General features: G+C 41.1%; 1 protein-coding gene and 2 long non-coding RNA genes across 19 annotated transcripts in view; 1 reads left to right on the top strand and 2 right to left on the bottom strand.

The window, feature by feature from the left end:
- Positions 1-1,629: 1,629 nt before the first annotated feature.
- Positions 1,630-7,671, bottom strand: LOC122203278. Its single transcript, XR_006195114.1, has 3 exons — positions 7,543-7,671; positions 6,862-6,926; positions 1,630-1,769 (listed from the first exon to the last, which is right to left on the bottom strand). It is a non-coding gene; the product is annotated as an uncharacterized LOC122203278 (long non-coding RNA).
- A 3,625-nt stretch (positions 7,672-11,296) lies between these two features.
- On the bottom strand, positions 11,297-17,185 carry LOC122203277. Of its 2 annotated transcripts, XR_006195112.1 has the most exons (3): positions 16,772-17,185; positions 16,035-16,136; positions 11,297-12,071 (listed from the first exon to the last, which is right to left on the bottom strand). It is a non-coding gene; the product is annotated as an uncharacterized LOC122203277 (long non-coding RNA). The 2 variants fall into 2 exon arrangements; XR_006195113.1 differs by lacking the exon at positions 16,035-16,136.
- Positions 16,992-25,560, top strand: part of L3MBTL4 (L3MBTL histone methyl-lysine binding protein 4) — a 448,782-nt gene continuing 440,213 nt past the window's right edge. For 12 of the 16 annotated variants that reach the window (XM_042909913.1, XM_042909914.1, XM_042909921.1 and 9 more), the window contains exon 1: positions 18,255-18,293. The gene's annotated coding sequence lies outside the window, so the exon portion shown is untranslated. Of the gene's footprint in view, positions 17,026-17,356; positions 17,461-18,254; positions 18,294-18,920; positions 18,992-19,109; positions 19,222-25,560 lie in introns of those variants that run through there. The other 4 variants (XM_042909916.1, XM_042909917.1, XM_042909930.1 and 1 more) reach the window with 4 other exon arrangements.

Here is a 25,560-nt window from a genome sequence, read left to right on the forward strand (position 1 = left end):
ACGGCTCCTCTAACATAAAATTCCTCAGAAATGTAGTTCACAGCCATTCTGAAACATATTCCAGGTCTCTATAAGTTATAAGAGATATGATCAGCATTTAATGATATTTTTTTAAAAAACACAGAATACAGTAAAACAAAATGGAGTCATTTTTCCCCCACACATAAAAGCAAACTAGATTGAGCTACTTGATGTTTTCATCCACTTTCAAAAAAAATCAGTGATGCAGCTCTGGAGAAAGAGGAGCGGACCACGCGTTACAGTATCATTATTTCTGGAAGGGTTGTTAGCGCATCAGATAATGGGATCCAGGGAACAGAAATCCACTTGCAAAAAGAGGGGGTGATTCTACTTAAATGCATGAAAAGACGGGATGCTGTAAAGAACGAAGGATGGTGGTGGACAGTGAGGTTTCTGAGATGGTAATCATATGTTCAAAAGATGGTTTGAGTACCGGTAGCTCATATGCAGTAGGAGAGAAAAGATTTCAAGGATTTCAAATGTTGTTAAGGATGTGTCCTGCCAAGGAAACGAGTTTGAATGTAAGATGCAGCTTTTTTAAACTGGCAAAACCCCTTTCCCTCTGCCCAGGAGGTGAAGGATAATTTTTTTGTGAAAGAGGGAATAGGGAATTCTTACCATAGAAGTCTTATTTTCTGAATAATAAAGAGTTTACCATATAATATCAGCACAGTGTCTGTACATGGAATTTCATGTATTGTAGCCATCATTGTCATGGTAGAAATATCGGTTTGTAAACTCCTAAAATATCAGTAAAAAAAATCTTTAGAATAAACATGTTCAACAAGGTCACAGGGATACAAATACACAAAAACCTATTGCACTTCGCTATGTAAGTAACACAAAGCTATAAAATAAAAAAGATTCCATTTAGACCAAAGCAAAACATTTGATTCTCGGAAATTTCTTTCAACTTGAACATAATATTTTATCAAAAAATTAAGTCCTGGGGGGAGCCAAGATGGCAGAACAGCATGGAAGTTTTTTGTGTGTCTTGTGTCCATGGAATACAGCCAGACCAACACTAGACCATCCTGCACACCTAGAAAACTGATCTGAGGATTAACGCAACAATCTGCACAACCTGAACCACAGAATTCAGCAGCTACGTGGCAAGGAGAGGTGAATTGGGGGAAACAGAAGCCGCAGAGGGCAGGGAGCTGTTTTTGCTTGCAGAGAGAGGATGGAGCAGGAGGAAGAATACGGGAAAAGCAGCCCCCCAAAAGCAGCTGGAGAGAAAGTGGAAAAGTGGAAACAGCCACAGGGACTGAACTAAAAAGGGAGAAAGCAGAAAGGAGAGGGTTTAAATTCCATTAAGACCATAAACAGGGGGACGGCAGAGTCTGAAACTCCGCAGCTCCATACCTGGTGGTGCTCTGGTAAGACGGGCGAATCCTCAGGAGCAGAGTGGAGTCCGGGGTTCTTCAGGCCACACGGGGAGAGGCGGTTCCCCTGCTGGGAGGACACCTGGTGGAGGCTGTGTGGGTCCCCCAAAGGCAAGGCCCCAGTGGACCTGGGAGAACAACCACATTCGCTGGTGCTGGAACAAGGTCGTTAAGGGTGAAGCCTGGTGCCAGATGTGCCTTGTGATTTTTCATAGTCCCTGAAACGCTGCTGCTACACTATCTCGTGCACTTTTTCTGGGGCGGGCTGGCACCAGCTGAAGTCTCTTGAGTATCAGCAGCAGCACAGTCCCGCGAATGTTCCTGGGTGTGGCCGGCACCCTGCCATTGCTCGGTGAGACACTCCTGCGGAGGGAAAGAATGGGTCAAAGCCGCAGTCCCTCAGAAGTAAGGAGTCGCGAAAAATAGCCTCACTGGAGACAAACTCAGGAGAGAGGTACTGCCTGAGACTTGGTCACAGACTGTGTAAAAGCGGGGAGTGGATGGAAGCCGAAGACAAAGGACTGGTGCGCGACTGCTGATCGGGGAGAACAGAGTTCCAATACTAGAGGCTGGAGAGCTGGGTGACGCATTTTCACCGCTCCCGCGCATGCACATACGCACCTACTAGCGCCACAGCAATCCACCCCAGTAAGCTAAGCGGCGCCATCTAGTGGAGAACGGAGCCATTACGCTAAGCCCCGCCCAACTAGGCCAGCCTGGCTCTTCAGGAACACAAGTCTCTCCACCTGCTTAGTTTATGGACTATAAAGCACTTCATAGTCTGACTTCTAGGGGAAAACGAAGTAATTTTAGTGGTATTTCAGTCTGTTCGCTGGTCCATCTATTCAATTTTATTTCTTTCCTTTTTTTCTTTATTTTCTCTTTTTCATTTCTTTTTCTTGAATACAGAAAGAGAAAAATTCATTTTTATTTTCAATTTTTATTAAAAATATTTTTCTTCAATTTTTTCTGCTATATTTTTTAATTTTGTGTAATTTTTTCAAATCCTATTTTACTTCCTTCAATTCATTTTAGTCTACTTCAGTGTATTTATTTTTTCAAATTTTCAAACGATTTCCTTCTTTTTTCTTTCCCCTTTTTTCTCTAATCTATCAAGCCCCTTTCAGCACCCAGACCAAAACACACCTAGGATCTAGCATCATTTATTCGACTTATGTGTGTGTGTGTGTGTGTTTGCTTTAATTTTAATATTTAATTTTAATTTTTTTACCCCATTAGTTACCTTTCTCCCTTCAAAATGATGAATTAAGGAATTCACCCCAAAAGAAAGAGCAGGAAGAAACTACAGCCAGGGACTTAACCAATGCAGATACAAGCAAGATGTCTGAACCAGAATTTAGAATCACGATAATAAGAATACTAGCTGGAGGGGCGCCTGGGTGGCTCAGTTCGTTGAGCATCTGACTTCAGCTCAGGTCATGATCTCGTGGTTTGTGAGTTCGAGCCCGCTTCAGGCTCTGTGCTGGCAGCTCAGAGCCTGGAACTTGCTTCAGATTCTGTGTCTCCCTCTCTCTGCCCTTCTCTCGCTCTCTCTCTCTCTCTTTCTCAAAAATAAACAAACATTTAAAAAATAATAATAATAAAGTTTAATGTCGATGAGGTGCCTGGGTGGCTCAGTTGGTTAAACCTCTACTCTTGATTTCAAGTTTCTTATTGAATACCAAAAACACAAAATATACTTTTAAAAGGATGAAAAAAATAACTATTTTAAGATAAAAAACTTCCATGCATCAAAAAACACTATACACTGAAAGTGTAAGCTGTAGATTAGCGTAAAACATGTGAAATGCACATAAATCACAAAGGATTTGTATCCAAAACATAAAGATCTTAAAGATGAGAAAAATGACAAAACAATTCAACAGAAAAATGATCAAAGTATGTGGATAGGCAAATGACTGAGAAAGAAACCAGAAAAATGTTCAACTTCACTTGTGATAAGGGAAATGCAAAATTCATAGATTGGTGAAACGATGGAACTATCTCTCACAGCAATTGGGTAATAAGAATTCAACAATGTCAGTTCTGAGTGTGTGTGATATATATTCTCCACCTCTACATATATACATAGCATGTGTGTATGTGTGTATAAATACACACACACACATATATATATTAAATAAGCAGAAAAAGAGGTACAAGAAAATTTTCACTGAGTTATGGTCTATAATCTTAAAAAATTAGAAACTGACATCTTCAATCAGGAAAAGATAGTTTGGAATAATATATAACCACTAAAATAAATACACTAGATACATATATTTCAAAGTGTATGAAATGTAAACAGTATGTTTTCACATTAAAAAAGGCAAAATTGAAGTATATACACAGAAAATTCCACTTAAAGTTATGCAAGACACACTGTATATGTTTTATGTCTACATATGTATTTAGGAACAGTATAAAAATGCACATGGTTATAGTAAACACTACCTTTTGAGTAATGGTTAGTTCCGGCCGGAGGGGGATGTGTTCTGAGTTGAGGAGGGTTCACAGGGAACTTCAGCTACATTAGCTGTATGTTATTTCTTCCCCATGTGGTATTTTCAGGGTATATTTTATATTTTTTGTGTACATTTCTGCGTGCTTGATAATATGATGCTTTTTTAAAAATAATATGATACTTTTTCCCTGAAAAAGCTTGCTTTGTAAAATACAGAAATAATTGAGACAAATTTATAGTGGCTAACATTCAAATTCCATTTGATGATTGGTTAAAGGAAATGAGCATTCAGTAATAGAGAACTACAAATAAATCATCACACTGATTAATCCATATCTCTATAATTTGTTAGTAAATTCTAGCAACATTAAGAACCCATTGTATAAATATTACCAAATAAGTAAAAATTATAAAATGTAAAATTTTGGATCTGTTGGATCTGAAAATGACATTTTAAATGTTTCTGGTCACATTTTCAATTGCTTTAGTTTTTATTAAAAAAAAAAGCTATGAAACAATTGGATATGATTTGGTGTCATAATCTTACTCTTTGGAACATTCTCCGGGGAAATAAACAGATTAAAAAACTATTTCATTAGAAATATTTATAGTATGCTATTTATGATTGCAAAAACAAAAACATAACAGGGAAAGCCCAAATGTCTAATAATAGGAGCTGGCTAAGCAAAATAGGTCACATTACAACAGGAGATCACTGCAGAACTATAAAAATGTCAACTATATGGCTCATGGTGATGCATGAAAATATGAAATAAAATTAATTTTGTAAAGCAGTTACAAACATGTCAACTGTGAAAACCCTGCTGACACATGGAAATATACATTAAAATTAATTTGAAAGAGCAGAACACATTATTTCCTGATTTCATGATTTCCACTAGGAAGAAAAAAACAACAGTATTCGGCAAAGAGAATTTGGAGAGGAATAAATACATTAAATTGGGTTTATTGGATTATAATTCCTTCCTTTAAAGTTGCCTAGTTGATGTGTATTCATTAATGAAATAAGACCACAGGGACTTTGTCATAGCGTAATGATTTTATTTGTGCCATGTGGTGTGATTAGAAAGTACACACCTTTTCTAGAGGATATCGTTCATCCTCTAGGCAGGGGACCACATGATGTACTGGGGAAGAACATTTTTCCCTAATAGATATGCCCAGTCTCAACCATGTTAAAATTTTACCATGGTAATAGTTGTTGGTTAGTTTCTTATTTTGTAAAGGATATAGCTGCTGCATAATAAGATGCTAAATCCATTCACATAATATTTACTAGAGTAGTTTATAACAATCATGTTACCATGAGCTACAAACCTGTATTCGTGTACAATTCTATACACCATTGTGTGCCATAGCTAAGGTTAATCTTCTATCTGGATCAAGATACGTATGAGCCAAAGGAACAAGAAACCCACAAAAATTGTAGCTTAGCCCTTCTGCAAAAAATCTTTTATTAGAAATGAATGCATGAATGAAATTATTGAGGGGGTAAAAATAGAAAAACTATGGCGAGTGATAATATTAGAAAAATAAAATTAACTCTCTGGGATAGATAGGCTATTCTGGAATATTTTTTTCTAGAGAAACAAAATTTTAATATAAGAATAATATTTTAAGTCATCAGCTAAAAAATTTGATTCTACTACTTCCCGCCAAAGGTAGAGAAAAGACTGATGTTCTAGAAAGATGCCCGTGGGTTTGTGTACTTTCAGCACATGGTCACTCACTCCTGAGGAGGAAACAAACTCCTGTTTGTGAAGCAGGGCTCAAGCATACACCCTGAGTGGGAGGATTTGAGCGAGAGCATTAAAGTCATCAAAGGCGGGAGAAGAGCTGATATTTGCTTTGCTCATAGATTGTTTTTTGCATTTAAACTTGTATGTATGTGTGTATGTATGTATGTATTTTTAAGCTTTTTAAATTTATTATTTTTTAAATGTTTATTTATTTTGAAAGAGAGAGCATGAGCAGGGGAGAGGCAGAGGAGAGGCAGGGGAGAGAATCCCAAGCAGGGTCCACGATGTTAGTGTGGAGCCCGATGTGGGGCTCAATCTCATGAACCTCGAGATCATGACCTGAACCAAAACCAAGAGTCAGACACTGAACCAACTGAGCCACCCAGATACCCCCTTATCTTTAAACTCTTTTTTTAAATTGAAGTCTGGTTCACACACACATTTAAACTTTTTTTTTTTAATTTCAGAAAGAAAATGAAATCATTAAATCTTTTCCCAAGCAAAGGATGTTTAAATCTATTATTATAAAACAGTTTGTACATAGCTTAATAAATTGTTTTCCAAGCATTAGGCTTACAGTTGGTGAAAAATAATATATGGTATTAACTTTTGCTTCATAATATATTTACCTTTTCTGCAAAATAAATCCAACTAAATGTTTTACTATCTAGTATCGGGTTATTTAAGATAGGATGTTCTCAAGGTCATATTGTCAGAAATCAGTGAAACCTAAGTAACAACATTGTAGAAAAAAACAGAAAACCATAGAAATACTAATTATTTTTCCATTTATAAAATAAGACAATTGATGCTAATAACTCAATGTGGTGAGAGATGATATGAAGACTAAGTGAAATACTTAGAAATAAAACATTAAAGGGGCATTGATAATGTGACAAAAGCCAATATTGTACAACTGAATCTGCATAATTAGCTACTTCGAATTTTCCCTCAGAGCTTCAAATGGACCAGAATGATGATGAAGAAGCAGCAGTACCTCAATAAATGTTGACCAATGCCTCTACAAAGATTATTGGACAGAAGGCTTGAAAATACTATTGGGATAGAGTATAAGTATAGTAAAACATAAGTACAGAGTTAGACCTTATCCACATGCTGAGTAAACTTCAATGTACACAATCCATGCATGGCACTCTGGCTTATCGATACTTGTATCCACGGAAAATTTAGTGTGATTTTAAGAAGGTTAGTGATAAAGTAGGAGTCTCACCTTTTGATTCACGTTTGCTGTTTGTTTATTGCGGTGGTGGTCTGTTTCCAGGTTTAAATCATAGCCTGTGGAAGAAAGATGAGAGCAAAAGACAAGCCTGTGGATTGGAACTTAGAAACAGTGTGAGTATCCAGACTTACGTGTTGAGTTGGGACGTAAGGTAAGCTAATGTAAGATTAAAAAAGATAAATCAGAGTTTTCTTTTTTTTTTTATTGGAAGATGGAGGTTTATCGAGTTGCATATCTAAAGCTCTATTTAAGAGCATCTGGGTCACTCCATGTGTTGGTTAAGCATCCAACTCTTGAATTAGGCTCAGGTCATGATATCATGGTTCATGAGTTCAAGCCCCATGTCGGGCTCCACACTGACAGTGTGGAGACTACTTGGGATTCTCTCTCTCTCTCTCTCTCTCTCTCTGAAAATAAATAAATAAACTTAAAAAAGACTTTAACCCCAAATAGTCTAGTTACTTGCATACATTTCACCATAACAATGATTAGTGAAGATAGGCAAAGAAAGAAAAGTCTGAAGTATAATATTGAAAACACATATGATATATTACATAGGTCCCTTAGGGTTAAATTGTACATGCAGCACCTCTTATAGCATCCTTGTCACCCTCGGGTATCTACTGAGCAGCTGGTAACCATCTGTTCTGGCAATTGTTTGAATGTGCTTACCTTCAGAGCCACTCTCTTCGTGTAAATAAGTATGACATCTTGGAAATCTTTGACACAAAAACACTTAAAGTTCATCCAGGTCAAGTCTGTACTGATGAATGAATTTCCTCCACAGTGCACTTCTTTTTCTTTTTCTTCAAAAAAAAAATTTTTTTAATGTTTGTTTTTGAGAGAGACAAAGAGACAGAGCATGAGCGGGATAGGGGCAGAGAGAGAGGGAGACAGAATTCGAAGCAGGCTCCAGGCTCTGAACTGTCAGCGGACAGAATAATGCAGGACTCTTACCCATGAACTGTGAGATCATGACCTGAGCTGAAGGTGGATGCTCAACTGACTGAGCCACCCAGTCGCCCTTCTTTTTCTCTTTTGAGAGAGAGAGAGAGAGAGAGAGAGAGAGAGAGAGAGAGAATCTTAAGCAGCTCCACACTCAGCCAGCAGCCGGACATGGGGCTCACTCTCATGACCAACCGTGAGATCACTACCTAAGCCAAAATCAGGAACTGGATGCTGAACCAACTTAGCCACCCAGGTGCCCCCACAGTGCATTTCTTCTCAGCATTCACTCAGCTTGTCCTGGAACAGGACGCAGTGGTTTCAATTCCAGAAACTTTCTGAGCACATAACACATGTACAGAACTGTGCAAGGTCCTGAGAGAGAAATAAAGTCAAATTAGAAATGGAGACTTGGAGAAGTCACTGAGTTCCTCTTTGAAATACCCATTCTGATCCAAACAAAGCCACTAAAACAACCTAAGATGACAAGGCAATCATTTCCATGGTCTAGAAACATACAAACACAGAAACACAGTGGACTGCAGGGCTAAAACTAGGAGTTTCTGGGTCATAAACTGTCAGAAATGAATGGCAGCTCCATTCCTATCAAAAAAGCATTTCATGCATGATGGAGGACTGGAGCCACACTCAATGTCTAAAACTGGGGTTGGGTGCTCTCTCCTGGCCCCAAAGGATCCAGAAAACAGCTTCATTGCAGTGCAGCTGCACTAGGCCTAGGCCAAATTTCTTGCTATCTTGGTGTCTGTGTCTCCCGGACCCTCAATATCACTGTAGAATGGAAGTCCAGCGTGGCTGTGACAAGGCCTGAATCTGGATAAGAAGGTGAGGAACAGGTTGAGGCAAAAGAAGGGAGGGCAGCCGAGAGAGGCAGAGGAGAAAACAGATCTCTACTCAAAGACCGTGGGAATGAGGTGCCTGAGTGAATCAGTTGGTTAAGTGTTTGACTCTGGATTTTGGCTCAGGTCATGATCTCGTGGTTCCATGGGTGCAAGCCCCTCACTGAGCTCTGTGCTGGCAGTGTGGAGCCTGCTTGAGATTCTCTCTCTTCCTCTCTCCCTCTCCCTTCCCAGCGTGCTCTCTCTCTCTCTCTCTAAGTAAACAAATAGACTTAAAAAACAACAACCCCCCCCAAAGACGCTGAAGATAATTGACACTGAGAAAAACAGTCAACAAAACAAAATTGGAAGACGAACTTATCAGCAATAAAGTTCAAATAGGAAAACAATATCAACATAACTTTAAGTATGGTTACAATACTCCTGAGAAATAAAGGAGTAAAATGTCTGAAAGAGGTCATTATGAAAGGGAAAAACTGACCATCTCAATAAATATTGAATGGGCCTCTGATAATATCCAAACTTGTCACGTAAACAAGAACAAACAAACAAAAACCACTTCGTAACAAGAGATAATGGAACTTCTTTAACTTGAAAAAGGATCTCTACAAGAGCCTACAGTAAACACAGTAACTTTAGAAGCATCCCCATTAGAGTCAGAAGCAAAATAAGGCTGCCTTGTATCCCCTACAAGTTCAGTAAGTGCTTGAGGCCCTAACTAATACTTAACTAAATTAACTAAATTAACTAAATACTAACTAAATTAAAAGATATTTAAGAAAAAACATCACGTTTTATAACTCAGAGTAAAGGAAGGATTTCTTTAAAGGACACAAACCTGAAAAAATCATAAGGATTATGGCTTATAGTAAAGGGATATGTACCAAATTCCTAATAGTTGCACAACAGGCAGCGGGAGACAAAGGAAGGGATGATAAAGGAATTCAACTTTATACATAATGTTTTACTTCTTTAAAAACATCAAGAATGACGTGTTAAATAATATACTAGTCCGTCTGATTGGTGGATGCATGGGTGTTCATTGCATGACCGCCTGCATGTTCTGAAAAAAAAATTGCATTAAAAAGGACAAAAATTAAAAGCAAAACCCCACAGACAATTAAAAATGTAAAACCAACTTAAAAGAGATGGCTCCTCCTCTTCAGAAAACCGTAGTTGTCAGTTATACGTAAACTAAGAAGTGATTATAGTTAAAACCAAAATATTACAAATGCAATACAGATGTATAAACAAGATGTTATGGGTACCTAGTAGAAGGAAAAAAGTAAAGCAATTCAATTGATAAATGCTTCATGGGAGAGATTTCATTAAGTGTTGAATCCTCGAAGGTACATCATATTTTAATATTCAGAAAAAGCCTTGATAGAGGAGTGTTCCCGGATAAGGCTTTGTGGGCAAATCGGCAAAATTCACAGCCATTCTGAGAACAGGGAGTATCTTGTCCTCGGTGATGGAGCTGGAAATGGAGCTGGTTGTGCTGTGTGGGGTAAAGCATGGTGACCTTTAGTTTAGGTAACATCTGGACTTGGAACTGTAGGTCAAGGATAGTCATGAAGGGTTTTTGAAGTTTTTGAGGGGACAACATTTGGGGTTATCTGTTCATCTGTACAATACTTATGTCAGTTGTGGGCATCTGTAACATTTTGAATAGGTGTCCCTGACCAAGTATAGGTTAAGAGTGAACACATGAATCAAGCTGGGCCAATTTATCTTTCTCTTCCAGGAATGAGGAACTAGAATCCAGCAAAGCAGATCAGTCTATGAGGTGCTTGAACTGGAAATGATATGAAGTTGGTCCTGGGGTGGCTGCGTGTATCTGCTGAGACAGAGAAAGACGCTGCATATCCAGAGAGCAGAAATGGCTTGAGAGGCCATAGTGCCTGGATTGGCAGGTCCCAGTGCCTAGAGAGGTCGTCAGGCTGTGCTTCCAAACTTTGATTCTGGGAATACCTCTGCTTCTGCCTGGTAAATCTGCTTTTTTTCTAAGTGACCTCAAAGGGATTTTATCCCTGACCATGGCTAAAGGATGGGACTTGAAGGTGAGCAGGCTCAGTGTCCTCCAAGGAACAGAGGAGTCCAGCAGGTAAATGACCAGATGGTAAAATGAATTTGGACAATTCTAGGGCCATTGATGACCTTTGAGATAACTGTTTCAGTAGAGCACTGGAGCAAACATCAGACCTGAAGCAGTTAAAGTATAAATCATAGATATATTTTTCGAGGACTTTGGTAACTAAGAGGAGAGGGAGGTAGGGCTGCCTGTGAGGGAAACAAAGTCAAATGAAGTCTTCTGTTGCTGTCCCTCAGGATGAAACACTTGAGCCTTTGTGTAAACTGGGGCGGGGGGGTGGGGGAATTAATAAGGAGGACAGAATGGCTGCACTAGGAAGAACTTTAATGGAGAGTAAGAATTCTATACACTGACCCACATTCACGCAAACCATAAACAGCTGCATTTGCACCCTCTGACTTCGTCCCTGTAATCAGCAAGGCTGACTTATACAACTTCCAAGTTTTAGGGGAACAGAACACTTAGGTAGGTACTGAATTTACTCCACGAGAAAAAAATTGCATTAATGCTGTAATAAATAAACCTTTTGTACCATATGGCTATTGTTGCATAAAGGAACAGTCCAACACTTGGAGACTCATTTCTCATTTCTCATGAGTGTATAGGTTGGATGCACGGTTCTGCTGATCCTGGCTCAGCTGGCCTTGCTGGAATCACTTCTTCAGGCTTCTATGGTCAGGTGATGGGTTGGCTGGGCTTTGAATGGAACATTTGGGCTCTGTCCCGTTCTCCAGCAGGAGCGCTTAATTCTCAAGGTGATCACATAGAAGCAAGATGGAAACAAGAGCACACAAAGCCTTTGAGGTCTAAGCTTGGGACTGGCATATTGTCACTTCATCATATTCTACCGAGCAAAGTAAGTCACAGGGCATCCCTGGTTCCAGCAATGGGAAATTGTCCCCACCTTATGATGGAAACAAATACAAAGTTACATTGTAAGGGGGTATTGGTAAAGGGGTTTATCAAGTCCCATCCTAAGTTGAAAATATTATAAGTTAAAAATAAATTTAATACACCTCACCTACCACACATCACAGCTCAGCCTAGCCTACCTTACATGTGCTCAGAACACTTACATTGGTCTACCGTTGAGCAGAATCATCTAACACAAAGCCTCCTTTATAATCAAGTATCGAATATCTCATGTAATTTATTGAATACTGTACTAAAAACAAAAACAATGGCTGTATGGGAACAGAATGGTTGTCAGTGTATGGGTTGTTTACTCTTGTGATGGCACAACTGTCTGGGAGCTGTAGCTGCTGTCCAGCATATCACTAGAGAGGATTTTCCAGTAAATCACCAGCCTGGGGAAAGATCAAAATTTCAAATTTGAAGTACAGTTTATAATGGATGAGTATCACTTTTGCACCATTGTAGAGTCAAAAAAATCCTAAATCAAACCAAAGTCATGGGTCATCTGTAATTCAGGGCATCAATTTAACTAATCTACCATACTTACACAGACATGGTTTTAGATGGAGTAGAGAAGTATCTGAAGGTCAGTGAGGGGTTTTTCAAGGAGGTCATGAATAGGTGAGGAGTTTAGTACTAAAATGGAAGGCTTAAAATTACTTAGGAACAACTTTCTTACTCTTATATTTTATGTTGTTGGCTCAACTAGACTAAGTTGGTGAGCTTTGTTCCATTCAGGGCTTTATATAAACAGATAATCTTATTTTCAGGGTACTATTAATAGCTCAGTAATATAGAGTAATCAACTGTCTTCAATCCAGAAACAAATTCACAATATTTAAGTTCAAGGTATTCACTGTACACTTGGTAACTAAAAGTCTAAAGAAACATGCAACTTCTTTTCCTATGAGAATGGACAAAGCCTTTTTACTTTTTCAAGCAAATGTCACGTTAGTAGTTTTAGGTCAATTCACATTTGTAAAACTGGAAATGAATTCTGTAAGAATTTGTGTTGGAACTATTATAATGTAAGAGAACACATGCGTATTGAGTCCAGAAAAAGTGGACTCTATGCTTTTTAATGGAATATTAATCGTTAAGATAACGCCTTAAACAAAAAAAAAAATGACCTTTTAATTTTGGCTATAGGTTTAACAAAATACAGAAATTAAATATAAAATGGAAATAACTCAAACACATTTTCATTTAGGCAGATAGTATGGAAGGGATTGTAGGTACTTTTGGGTTAAGAAAAAGTTAAGAAAAATCCATCCTTTGAAAGGGCTTCAAGAAAAAAAAATAAATGAGCATATTATTCTGCAGAAGCAGCCCCCACAGAAGATGATTTGTAAATATATTGCTGATGGAGTTTTTTTAAAGCACTCAAATCCAGTTAAGGTGACCACGGAACATCCCAAGGATTAGAAACTGGACCTCAATGAAAAACATCATAACCAGCTGACATAGCCTTTGAACATCTTGGCTGAAGACCTTCCTTTATGAGAATGGCTGTATTACACACTTGTCATTTGCTGACACTACCCATTAAGAAGCACCAGCTCTCCTTGTTCTGATTTCGTGGCCACTGGGCAATATTTTAACATAGCTTGCCTTCCTTTGTAGACTACAGTGGCGGGAATGTGCTGATCTCCAAATATCCATCTTATTGGCATTTATATCCATCAGCATAATTGATATTCTTGTTTTTAGCTGGTTCCCTTAGCCTGATCACTTCTGGGAGCATTAACAGACTCAGGTTTCTGGGCCTTAAATACTAAGAACTAGACCTAGACCCTGAACTTGGTGGTTTCGAAAGTAAGTCCTATGCCACGAGACACATCCTGTATAGCCAGCTGGCTTCTTCCATGATGGATCAATGGCAGAGGTAGGAGTAACAACCATTTTTCCTGACACCTAGCATGTGTTCTAAGTCTTATAACACCTGTTATTTCTTAGAGAATGTATGTCTAGCTACAGTTTTGGGGGCATATATCTACTCAAGAAAGTATGAATTGCCTACTCTGAATTTTCCATTTTTCTTTTTCCAGATCTCTCACCTTGGAGAAGGTATGTTGCGTCATCAATATCTTTGAAAATGAGATTAAAGGCATTGCTGGCTTTCCTTCTGCAGTTTTCATGCCTTTGTCCAAATCCTATTAGTTCATTCAGTATGGTTGTAGTGGGAATTAAAGTTTATCTATTGATATAAGGATCCTTATCTCATTCAGTCAGTTTATACAGACTTTAAACATCATCAGAAATTTCAATTCTAGTAAACTTATGAAGGGCTGTTTTGTGACCCAGTATATGATCTATCTTGGAGAATGTTCCATGTGTACTCGAGAAGAAAGTATATTCTGTTGCTTTGGGATATTTTGTATAAGTTGGATTTTTAAAAATTCCAGGTATAAGTTGGAATATACCTGGAAACAGTGTTTTTATGCTATTTTATGATAGCTTTGTTCCATCAAAAAAAGTACAAGTATAAAAATAAATAGTACACATATAAAAATAAATCTATTTTTGATGAAGTCATCAATTAAAAATAGTATAATGTGCATATTATCTTATTTATGAAGCTTTTTGGCATCATTTAAAGTTAGTTTTGGGGCGCTTGGGTGGCTCAGTTGGTTAAGCAGCTGACTTCGGCTCAGGTCATGATCTCACGTCTCGTGTGTTTGAGCCCTGCATCCGGCTCTGTGTTGACAGCTCAGAGCCTGGAGCCTGCTTCGGATTCTGTGTCTCCCTCTCTCTGTCCCTTCCCCACTTGCATTATCTCTCTCTCTCTCTCTCTCAAAAATAAACATTAAAAATTTTTTTAAGTTAGTTTTAATTCTTCAATGTTATTTACACTTCTCTCTGAACCAGTATTTACACTTACATATAACTCTATGTAATTATTTATATCTGAACTCATTAATAAAGTTTAATATTGGACAGTCTACTTAAGAAAATACCACGGTAACAGAGAAAATATAGCGTGGTATAAATAAAATTATTAACAGTGGCACTGACATGAAAATAAACATGAGGGTAATAATTATTGATGATAAATGGTGACCAGTGAAATTATTTTAGCTGCAATGGACAATTTGCTTGTGGAATAAGATTAAAATGCTGTTTAGATAACCTCTCTTCAATTACACTGAAGTGTATAAAGGAATTTACGCTGTGTTTAACTCACAAACAGTCCTAAGTATATGCTAGGAAACAATCATGAAGTCTAAGAACATGTCTGTATCAATGGGCAATCCTGCTACTGATCAAATAATAAAGCAATGTAATCTAATTCTACTTAAAAATAACATTTATACATATAAAAACAACATATATACAACATAGAAAAATAAAACCACCCAATTAGAAAAAAGTAAATAATTTTAGCAAATTTAAAAATGGAGTATTCCTTGAATAAAGCCGATCACTATCTCAGCAAATGAGAGGGTTTCATTTCCACCCACAGGAGACAGACAGACATTATAGAACTTCCATGACTCTGTTATGCTTTGAAGATGTGCCGAAAGGGGTTCTTCTGTGTTGACCATTCTACCCAGCGATGCCTATCTAATAATAAGCCATCCTTACCTGTCTGGCCAACATTAACTTTGCCACTTAGAGTTTGTTAGATTCAACTGAATTATAAATACAAAATGCTGTAACCATCAGATTTCTAAACCCCATTGTTCACAACGACCATTGGTAACACTGCAATACCCAACAATGTGGCTATTTCATTTTAATCTGCAGCTGTTCAAATAAAAGGGATTTACTACAACAGCTTTTCAAAAATTCTGTAATAAGTGTACCAGTGCTTACACTGCTTATATTTCCATATAATTTGAATAACAGTATCATTTAAAACAGATGTCAGCTTCTTTGAATATAATCATATGTTGTTGTCAGCACTATGCACCCACAGATTTACATTTAAGTAACCCAGGATGAGGTTCTCTGCCTGTGTCACCTGTTTTATTGGTGCATTCTTTTCCTTATTTAAACCTTGCCCATGAAAACAGTGTTTTGGTTTTCATCAATGCAAGCCATGTATATTCAATAAGCATCTTACAATAATCGTTTTCCCCAAAAAGCGAAGACAAGGTGATGTAAATTCATTCTTTTGGATTTCAATCCAGCTTTCTTTTTTTTTGTATAGTATTTAATATTGATTTTTCTAAGGGGAAGGTGGAACCAGACTGCTGTTAACTCTTCTTTGTGCTGGGAACATTTTGATGTTTCTGTCATTAAGACTTAGAGTCTTTAATGATAAACACCACTGGGAAAGACTAGGGTTACATTGCAGTAATCGAGACACTTGTCCTTTGCTAAAAGGACACATAAAGCACATCTATGCTCACCTAAGTAGCAGGGAGGGGAACTTCTCATCCAACCACTGGGTCCTACTCTAATTTCATGCAGTCAGGTGAGCAAGTGTGGCAAGACAGCATCCCGAAGTGTGCCTGTTGTCACAGAAATACACAACTCTATAAAGTCTTTAGCATAAACATGTTAAATGGATGAAAAAAGTATACCACTTCATTAGATCTGTTTTAAATGTTCTCTTCTATACTGATACCTTCTGCTTCCTTTTCTTTTTCTTTGCCAGAAATGTTTTTCTTAATTGATTAGAGCATAGAACACAGCCGTGTGTGTATGTGTACTTATAAATTTCTGTGATCATGGTTCCTAATTGAAAAACTGCATTAGCAAAGGGTTTTCTTTTTCTCTCTTCAGTAAAAACGCTAAATGGTGTTTGTACCGACGGACCAGTCTCACCTGAAAAATGAAAGTTTTAGTTGTTGGTTTATGGTAGTCAACAACAAACCAAAAAGATCATTTAGAAGTTATTATTCTTAATCATGTTAAATCACTGAATTTCTTGCTGGAAGCAAGCTAATATTTGTTTTGTACCTGACAGCTATTATTTGCATACTAGAATTTTTACACAAGACACCTCCATGAAAGAAAATTACATCTAAAAGTCACAAAATACAGTCTTCGATTACCAGCTACTTTTAAACATAAACCAACATAAAAGATTTAATAAGTTTCTCTCCAAACCTGCAACGATGCTTTGTGAAAGCCTAACACTAACCTGTAAGACTGTAAGTTTCCTGAGGGCAGGAACTCCTTTGCTCCTGTTTCCTACTCAATCTCAAGCAGCTAGAACAGGGTCAGTAATCATTTGTTCTAGCCGCTCAGAAAGAGTATTCTTTTATTTTGAAATGGTATCCGCAGACCGGTGTGTAGGGAAGTCCAGAGCGGGAAAGGGGCATCTGAGAGGAGGTTGCAAAATCCGAAGGAGCAGCAGAACAGAGAGGAATCCAGAGGCCTGAGAACATTTGGAAGGTGAATCCGAAGAGCTGGGATGAAGCAGGGATGAGCGCCCCGGGACACCACTGCACGAGTGGGTAGGGGTCAGGAAGGAAGTAGCCAAGATTTGGGGGACTCCTTGCCGGGGAGCATATAAGGGGAAAGACTCACTCGAAGATACAGCCGCAGCCACCTCCCTCCCACGTGAAAGCCCGAGCGGCCGCCCCGCGTCCACTCCGCTCCCCGGGGAGCGGAACCCGGAGCGAGGCAGGTGCGGCGGGAGCATGCGCGCGGGGCCGGCAGGGGAGGCTCCCGCGCCCCCACCCCGCGCGTGCACCCTCGCGCCCCTCCCGCCGGGCACCGCGGGGCCAGCGGCGCCGCAGCCTGGGCCGGCCGAGCTTCGCCGCTCCGGCTCGCGCCCCGCCGGCCTGTCGCCGAGTCGGCGTTGCGGGCGGCCCGGCTCTGCTCGGGGTAAGGACGACGCGGCAGCCCGAGCCGTGTGGTCGGGGGACCGCGTGAGCGCCCACGGCCGCCGCCGCCGCCGGGGTTGGCCCCGGGCCCCGCGCCCGACTGAGGGGCGTGCGCGTCGCCCGCGGCGAGGCCGGGCCGGGCCAGGGGGCGGTGGCGGTTAGGAGTCGCCTCCTCCCTGCGCCGGCTCTTTCTCTTTCTCTTTCGCCGCCGGGCGCGCGCCGGGCTCCCCGCGCGAGGCGCTGCCCCACTTGTCACCCACTTCGGACGGGCGTGGCGTGGCCCCGTACCGTCCCGCTCCCGGCCGCCGCGGCCACCTGGGCCGGGGGTGTCGGCGCGGCCACCTGGGCGGGGAGGCGCCGGTTAAGCCTCGGCCCGCGGGACGAGGGCCGGGGCGGGATTCCAGGCGGTCCCAAGCCGGCCTCAGGCCACCGGGCGCCCGGCGGTGGGCGTTTGGCTTTTGTTTTCTCGGGGCGGGCGTCCCCGGTCTCCCCCCTTCTCCGCCGACAGCTGTCGTGTGTGGCGGTACAAGGCTGCGGCCGAGACACCCTCGGGCGCTTCCTCACTCCAGCCCCTTTTCCTCCCTGGTCGTGCTCTCCCAAGTTCTGCCCAGCCCCGGGGCCGGAGCGGAGGAAGTGCGCGCTGGGGGACGCCTCGCCAATCTGTGGCGGTTTAACTAGCTCCAGCCACAAGCCCAGAACTGCGCCCCGGGGAGCGCTGCCCAAGCCTCCCGGGCTTTCTTCGCGGAGATGGGCCGAGGGCGAGGCGAGCGGACCTGGGGACACCTGGGCCAGCGCCGCAGTTACCTGCGGGATTGGTGGAAGCCTTTCCCCAAGGTGGGAGAATTCTGGTGGCTTTTGTCGCCTGCCTTTTAAATCCTGCAGTCTTTGATTAAAGTCCATATGATGTACTTTATTTTGTATATGCCTTTATCCACTTAGAGGGTCATTCTTAATCTGTCCCTGCCTGGAGGTGAAAACTAAATAAAAGGAAGGTCTGGTCATTGTCATTGTTAAGACTCCCGCATGTGAAAGCCCCATGGAGTTCAGTCTGGTCACCGTGACCTGCCCTGCTGGGGCGGTTCCATGCCCAGGAGACTCACACTAAGGGTTATTTGGTCTCCACGCCCAAAGTGGCACCGTCTCTTGGATCCCTGTTGGAGGGATCCCTGTTGAACTGTTGGAGCTGTTCTAGAAGGCGTGGGGGCAGCCTCCAATTTCACTCCTTTCCTGAAGTAAGGGTAGTGAGGTCTCCTGGTGTTTTCTAGTCCCCTTTACTCAAAAATGTTAGAATGGGAAACAGGTGGAATTTGTTCTTGATGCTTGATAATATAGACTTTGAATGCATTTAGCTCTTCACAAGATGCTAAAAATGTCTTTTCATGGTATCCTAGAATCAGGAGAAAGAGTTTGAAAGAGGAGAGATTTCTCTAACATCCAAGTGGATCGGATTCTGCTATATTCACATGGAGTGTGATTGTTAAGCAGGAGAGATGAGCTTACAAATGCTATTGATTATGCTCTCAGATTGTAAGGTACATTGATGAGTTTGTATCTCCTGTAGCTCTTGACTGTGGAATTCTTTATTCAGCGCTTTGCGGGGCAGTATTGGTTTACCTCTACTATGAGCTCTCAATCTGTTTTCTAATAAAGGAATTGGTGAGACGGTGATCTGGTGAAGACAGATGAAAGAAAGCTAAGGAAATGTCTTTTACTTTTTACCTTAAGGAGATGTGTGGTTTTAAGTTGATCACAAGAATCTTAGGTGAGTGCTACCACCTACCTATATGTTTCATTGCGATACTTGTGTGATTTGTATCTTAAATTACACTTCTAATTCATCATAAAAATTTCAATTGTCATTTGTACAATAAGCCATTTACTATGTATGTTCATACATTTGTATGACAAACCACCAAAAGCTTGAGCTTTTAGTGCATTGGGTAGGTAAAACATGCAAACCAAATGTTTGTAAACAAAATAATGTGATAGGAACATGAGGATTTGAGACTAAAACAATGTATAATCAAATGCCATCAGTCTGAAACAGATAGTGGTCAGGGAGTCTGGCAAGGAGAGGGTCTTTGGGATCTGGAGTGATCAGAAAAGAACACAGAGTTGGGTCTTGGGCTGAGTCTTGAGGTGTGTGGATCTTCCATAGATTGACAGGGTGAAGGAAGAAGAGATTGGGGGCCTAAGAGGAAGAAGGGGGTTTCACTCCTCAAAAGGAATGATTATGATTTGTTTAGGACTAAGAAAGATTATTTGCAGTGCCCACATTGGGAATTGTGGTTGTACATGCTCTTCCCATCAGCTCCTACCGTCCCAAACTAGAAACCATTTATTCTTCATGATCAAGTGTAATTCTTCTCTTGGGAAGGCATCCCTGATTTTCACACCAGACTTACTTCCTTTGGCTTCCACGTTCCCTAGTTCACCTATAAATGCATATGTAAAAACAGGTATTTTTTTTTTGATGGTCCAGGCTTTAGATTTTACCATTTCCTGTTTATTTTTAAAAATTGAGATATAATTAACGTATTAGTTTCAGGTGTACAGCATGATGATTTATGGACATATTGTGAAATAATTATCACAATTAATTCGAGTTAACATCCATCACCACACATAGTTACACATTTTTTTCTTGTGATGAGAACTTTTAAGATCTATTATCTTAGCAACTTTCAAATATACAATAAATATAGTGTGATTAACTATGATTGCCATTAATGAGGGTCATCAAAAAAGTTTTATATATTTTCCACAATTTAGTGTCTGCCTTTTAAGTAACATGTGTTCAGTAAGGGTATGAACAGGTCCTTAGATCTCTTTTTATTTGGAATATTTTTGGACTGTAGTCGTAGCTTTTTTTAAAAAAATTTTTTTTTTAACGTTTATTTATTTTTGAGACAGAGACAGAGCATGAATGGGGGAGGGTCAGAGAGAGAGGGAGACACAGAATCGGAAGCAGGCTCCAGGCTCTGAGCCATCAGCCCAGAGCCCGACGCGGGGCTCGAACTCACGGACCGCGAGATCGTGACCTGAGCCGAAGTCGGACGCTTAACCGACTGAGCCACCCAGGCGCCCCTGTAGTCATAGCTTTTTAACTTAAATGATAATAACCCTTTGCGGCCTGGGATGGTACTTGACAAGTGGTTAAGTGCATAGACAACAGATATATGTAGGACTGAATCCCTGTGTGAGCAGGCAGCTGCTGAGCAGAGGCATGGGGTGATAAAAGCAGCAGTCAGGAGGATCATTCTGATTATGAAGGGAGATTTGCAGATGGAAAGCTCTGGAGTTCTTACCTTGAAGGAGGGGGAGTCCTGAAGCCACTGGGGGGTAAGGCTGTATGGGAAGCACTAGGCCACCCAGTCTGACCAAGGAAGCAAAAGGAGCCCCAGCCTCTCTGCTCCCACTCCATTCCTTCACACGTCTTTACTTCTTCTCTAGAGCTGAAGGAGAGTTTGAAAATTACAGATAAGTGTTCATTGTTTCCATCAAGTATTTTAATTCAGAAGGAATGCTGCTGTTAAAATGGGGAAATTAGCAGGAGAGCCAGGTAGGTGGTTGAGGAGGGGGGGCGGGGGGTGGAGCAGATAAGATCAGTTTATAAAATACACAATTGAAAGAGACACTGAAGTGGCGGTGAGTTTGGAGAGAGCAACTGTGATGTTGGGCCAGGAATGGCGGTGACAGTAAAAGAGACAGGGTGAATAAATCAGCACAGAGGTGAGAGAGCAGGTCCAGGACTGTGGGCTGCACCCAGTGACAGTGTCAGTGAGAGAAACAAAGAAGTGGTCAGAAGGGGGAGGAAAACCAGGCGTCAACAGTAATAGGGATGCCAGTGGAGGAGGTTCTGCAGGAAACTCTGAGTTAAGTCTCATCAGTTGCAGATGAAAAACCCCAACTGAGAAGGTGTGGTTGAACTTGGCTGGCACCAGGTGATCTCAGTGGTAAGGCTTCAGCGTGAGCTGTTGGTAGCATTTGCTGTCCGTTTCAGGGATGTAGATGTCCCCTTTAATATGAATAGTCTTTCCTTGTTTCCAAAGCATTTCCATCTTACAGTATTGGTAAGCATATTTTGAGCATAGTTTATTATAGGCACATACCTCCAAGTGAAGAAAACTATTTAGATTCATTAAAAAACCCCCAATGGACTGTTCACACACTCTTACAGTAAGTAGTGTAAATATAGATACTATCTTGTACTTCAGCAAAATAAAGCAAAAACAATGAATTAGAACATACTCGGGAAAAATGAAAATCTTCATTGACACACGTAATATTATCTTTTGTTTAAACATTTGCATTACTTTTTTTTCTCTTAGAATAGTGCCTGAGAAGAATCTATCCCTGTTTGATTTTGCAAATACAACAAACTTTACACAGTAGCAGTGGAAAAATGAAACATTTACTCTGATTCCATTGGTTGTCACTGCTCTGCTCCCCTGCTCTGTGTGTGCCTTTCGGGGAAGATGTCATTGCAGTAGAGCTCAGCGTCACCTGCTGAAACTTTCTTCATTTTGTATCGATTTCAGCTCATGTGAAGAGTGTTCTCTTAATGAAGCTAGACATTGTGGAGAATGTTTATGCATCCTTTCTGAAGGTGGATCTTAAATGATGAAAGTGTGGTTGCTGCCACAATTAATAATTGATTAATTGTTTGGAAAGTATCAGGTGTGGGATGTGGGCGATGGAGCAGAAGTGCACGCATCTTTCTTTGTCACCGTGACTAGCTAGAGAGACCATATTTAACTAGAGGGACAGATGGACAGCACAACACTTTTTATGCACTGTGCTTTGGTGTGTAAGCTATTATGCTAGCTTTTAGGATTATGACAGCCTTTTAGATTAAATCATTGTTGCCCTACTCCCTGTCCTTTTGAGGGAGAGATGAATGAAGGAGCCCAAATGGGTGCAAGGCATTTTTGCTGGGTATCCACTTGGTGTCAGTTGCATGCTCTGTGTATGGGGATGGCTACTACAGACATAACTCCTGCCTTCTTGGAGCCGATAGTCAAGTGAGGGAACAGATATGAAACAGACTCCAAATAAATGTAGAAGGACAAACTTTCAAGTGTACTATGAGAAAGATCAACAGGAGTGCCTTATATGGGTTTGTGGGTCATAAAAGTCCTCTCTGAGGATGAGTAGCTGCTGCTAGCTGGGTAGGGAGCAGGGCAAAAAGAAGTTTAGGCAGAGGTAAGCACACATGTGAAGCCCCCCACTCCCACCACCCCCTCCCTCGACCCGGGAGAGCAGCTGGTACAGTTGGAGGTGCCAGAGCATGATCCCTGCCCGTAGGGGCCATACTGAGGATCATACATTCTATTTTTCTTGCCATGGGAAGGCTTTGGAGAGTCTGAACAGGGTGTGACATGGCCTGCTTTATGTCCCCTGAGACCACTCTGGCTGCCTTCTACAGAACATTGTGCGGGTGGCAAGACCAATTAGGACACCACTGCAGGCGTCTAGGTGGGAGTCCTGCTGCTTGGACCAGGGAGGTAGGGGTGGAGATGAGTAGAAATGGAAGGATTTGGGGAGTATTTTGATGGTAGAATCTTATAAAATTGCTGATAGATTAAAGGATAGGGGAAAGGAATCCAGTGTTTTCCCCTGATCTTTAGCATGAGAAACTGGGGACAACGGGTGGGAAGAAGACTTGGTAACTTTTCCTTAACCATTTTTCCAGTGAAAGACGTATTGGATATAAAGTATATTTAGAGAGATAACTCAATGTCACTGTGATATGTGTTATTTATCCAGCACTGTGCTGGGCACAGGGTTTTGAAGTTTAGCAGATGTGGTCTTTCCCTCTTCTTTGGCTGTAGGATTTTTGTATTCTGCCTGGCTCACACCTCACACCAGACCCAATGTACCTCCTGAACTTGAATATCCAGTCTGTCTGCAAATGGGCACATGCACCCAAATACGTGTAATCTCAGAGCCTGCTGTCAAGCTGCCTTGGTGGTAGCATTTTCAGTCATGAATGAGGAGGTTTAAAATTACTGGATGTACAACATGGACCATTTACTACTCAGTTTCCTTATACCATGGTGTCCCAACACTGATCCTAACACTGGGAGACTCTGCCAGGCCTTCAAAGTTCTTTGGTCCTATGACTGTAAGCCATTGCTTACCTTCATGGTTCCTTCTCTTATGAGTACACCAGAGTTGGAGATGAGACTTCCTTGAGTGACAGCATTTAAAAAATTGCTTTTGGTCATTATTGATGAAATTTGTTTCTAAATAAAAACCAAGGAGCAGATGATAGACATGATTCCAGGCCTGTATAAGTGGATCCAGGTTAACACTGATGCCAGTGCAAGGCCCAGTTCATAGTCGAGCAGATGTTCTGCTTTTGCCTTTGGTTTTCTAGGTCTGGCCATGCATGAGAAACTGGGTGAACTTCAGTAGGTGGGAACGACTGGTGAGAAGCAGACTTGGTAACTTTGCTTTGATCATTTTTCCCCTGAAGGACCTGCTGGATATAGGCTATTTTTAGGGAGACAACTCGATGTGGTTGTGTTATATGACATGTGTACACTGAGTTGGCACTCTTTGGCAAATGGAGTTAAGGCCTAAATCCAGGGTCACCAATTTGGATGTATGTAAAGGGGCCAGGCAGGTAAGGGGCCTGAGTGAAATAGGCAGATAGAAGAAAACTCACAAAGCACTCTTGATTTCTATTTTCTCACCTTTGAAAACTGGGCATAGATACTTGTCTACCATAGAAAGTTCTTCCTTTTTTTTTTTTTTTTTTTTAGATGTTTATTCATTTTTGGGAGAGGGAGCCTGAGTGGGGGAGGGGCAGAGAGAGAGGGGGCGGCTATCTGAAGCAGGCTGTGTGCTGACAGCAGCGAGCCCAGCCCAGTGTGGGGCCCTACCTCACCAACAATGAGATTGAAGGTCTTCGACCTGAGTGGAAGTCCAACGCTCAGCTGACTGAGCCACCCAGATGCCCCTATCATAGGAAGCTCTGTAAGAACAAGGGCAGTGGGAAGGGAGAAAAATCCCCTCAGTGCAGTGGAAACAGTAGGGAGTAGTCTTATATGGCTTAAAGGGGTAGCTAATATTAAAACAAACAAACAAGCAAAACACCCAAAACCCTCAGATTGGAAATCTGCATTTTAAATGATTAAAAAATGTTTAAACGTTTATTCTTGAGAGAGAGCGAGAGCGAGAGAGAGCGAGAGAGAGAGAGAGTAAGAGAGAGAGAAGAGGGGCAGAGAGAGAGGGAGACACCAAATCAGGAAGCAGAGCCTGCTCCAGGCTCTGAGCCGTCCACATAGAGCCCAACGTGAGGCTTGAACTTGTGAACCGTGAGATCATGACCTGAGCGGAAGTCTGACACATAACTTACTGAGCCACCCAAGTGCCCCAGATATGTGCATTTTTAAAAATGTGAAATACCCTATTTAAAAATACTGGCTTGAACCTTTTAGGACGCCAATAAGGTAGACAGTATATTTGCAGACTAGATGCAGTTGTGGGCTGTCATTTTACAACCTCTGACTTGTGGGGTCTTATTTATCATGGTGGGGGAATATCAGAAACATACCAGTTTCTTGTTCCACTAATTCCTCCCCATTTAAGTCTGCCTTGATTAAATCTGGGAGTTAGGAGTGGGAATCTGGGCCCAGCCCTGTGACTCTGTAAGGCATATGCTTGTGTAGGGGGCTGAGGTTATCAAAATTTGGGTTGAACCTAGACTTTTTAAAGCTTTCAATCATGTTTCTATGGAATTTTTTTATGTCTCCATTGTTAATATATATGTTTTTCATCAAATGTCTAAGAGTTTGTATCACCTATGGACACCTATGATTGGAGGGGGACAGTGTCTTCTCTTGCTTTTGGGATTTTGCACATTTGTATCTGCCTTTCTTGTTGCTGTGAATTTTACTCCTCCAAGAAGCCTCCAAGTCTCCCAAAAACTGGATCACCCCCACCCCCAGTTTCCTGCACAATGTGCTGTCATAGGCTATTTCACTCTGAAGGGTGGAGCCTTACTTTTTGTGTCCCAGGGAACTTTTTGGATTCAGTTCACCATGTCTCTGTAAAGCCTAGGAATTTCCTGACATAAGTCAGAGAGCAGTAA

This window comes from Panthera leo, chromosome D3, assembly GCF_018350215.1.
Source record: "Panthera leo isolate Ple1 chromosome D3, P.leo_Ple1_pat1.1, whole genome shotgun sequence".
In the NCBI taxonomy this organism is placed as follows: Eukaryota; Metazoa; Chordata; class Mammalia; order Carnivora; family Felidae; genus Panthera; species Panthera leo.